Here is a 1,377-nt window from a genome sequence, read left to right as displayed (position 1 = left end):
GGGGTTCAGGTGGGATGGACGGTGTTCAGGTGGGATGGACGGGGCTCAGGTGGGATGGACGGGGCTCAGGTAGGATGAATGGGGTTCGGGTGGGATGGACGGGGCTCAGGTGGGATGGACGGGGCTCAGGTGGGCTCAGGTGGGATGGACGGGGCTCAGGTGGGATGGATGGGGTTCAGGTGGGGTCGTTCTCCCTCCTGTGTGTGGTGTTGAATCTCAGACTGATGTGTTTAATGTCTCTATGCTATGATAAGGTCTCACCTCACCTGGAGCTGATAAGCTCACAGCAGAAAGAACAAACCAGCAGGACACCAGAGTCTGTCCTCAGGGTGTCCACATACTTTTGTCCATATAATACAANGGGCTCAGGTGGGATGGACGGGGCTCAGGTGGGATGGATGGGGTTCAGGTGGGGTCGTTCTCCCTCCTGTGTGTGGTGTTGAATCTCAGACTGATGTGTTTAATGTCTCTATGCTATGATAAGGTCTCACCTCACCTGGAGCTGATAAGCTCACAGCAGAAAGAACAAACCAGCAGGACACCAGAGTCTGTCCTCAGGGTGTCCACATACTTTTGTCCATATAATACAAAGTGTCAGATATCAGTCAGTTTGATCCTTGAATGTGTTGTTTGTGATTGTGTACTGTGTGTTGTTGTGTTGACAGCTGTGGATTTCCAGCTGTTTATGGGGTGTTACAGACGTCTCTTCTCTCAGTGCTGCAGCGTGGTAAGTTTCCTTTAATGAACATTTTGAGGCTTTTTCCCTTTAATGACAGATTGAGCCACGGGGCCCCTCAGAGGTGTGGTGAAGCTGTTTAGTTTTGAACTTTACATGCAGAGATTTAAAGCAGCAATCTGACATGTGACAGGACAAGAGACGCTTCAGAAGGACCACACGGGGCGATTAATGGTTTGATCTGAATATCATAAATATTACAGTACCAAATGACCTGTAGGGGCTATTGTGAAGTTACATCTGTCACAGATTTGTTACGATGCACAGTAACAGAATGTGAAGTCAGTAACATGCTGTGAGTTCAGTAACAGGCTGTGAGGTCAGTAACAAGGTGTGAGGTCAGTATCAGACTGTGAGGTCAGTAACATGCTGTGAGGTCAGTAACAAGGTGTGAGGTCAGTATCAGGCTGTGAGGTCAGTAACATGCTGTGAGGTCAGTATCAGGCTGTGAGGTCAGTAAGAAGCTGTGAGGTCAGTAACAGGCTGTGAAGTCAGTAACAAGCTGTGAGGTCAGTATCAGGCTGTGAGGTCAGTAACATGCTGTGAGGTCAGTAACAGACTGTGAGGTCAGTAACAAGCTGTGAGGTCAGTAACAGACTGTGAGGTCAGTAACATGCTGTGAGGTCAGTAACAGGCTGTGA

At 48.8% G+C, this 1,377-nt stretch overlaps 1 long non-coding RNA gene across 2 annotated transcripts in view; it reads left to right on the top strand.

Moving 5' to 3' along the window:
- The first annotated feature begins 743 nt into the window (after positions 1 to 743).
- LOC126398331 (uncharacterized) overlaps positions 744 to 1,377 on the top strand; it is a 2,673-nt gene continuing 2,039 nt past the window's right edge. For both annotated transcript variants that reach the window (XR_007570762.1, XR_007570763.1), the window contains exon 1: positions 744 to 1,359. This is a non-coding gene — a long non-coding RNA (uncharacterized LOC126398331). The remainder of the gene's footprint in view (positions 1,360 to 1,377) is intronic.

The sequence above is a fragment of the Epinephelus moara genome, chromosome 12, assembly GCF_006386435.1.
Source record: "Epinephelus moara isolate mb chromosome 12, YSFRI_EMoa_1.0, whole genome shotgun sequence".
Taxonomy (NCBI): Eukaryota; Metazoa; Chordata; class Actinopteri; order Perciformes; family Serranidae; genus Epinephelus; species Epinephelus moara.
This window is presented reverse-complemented; position numbering and strand designations above follow the sequence as displayed.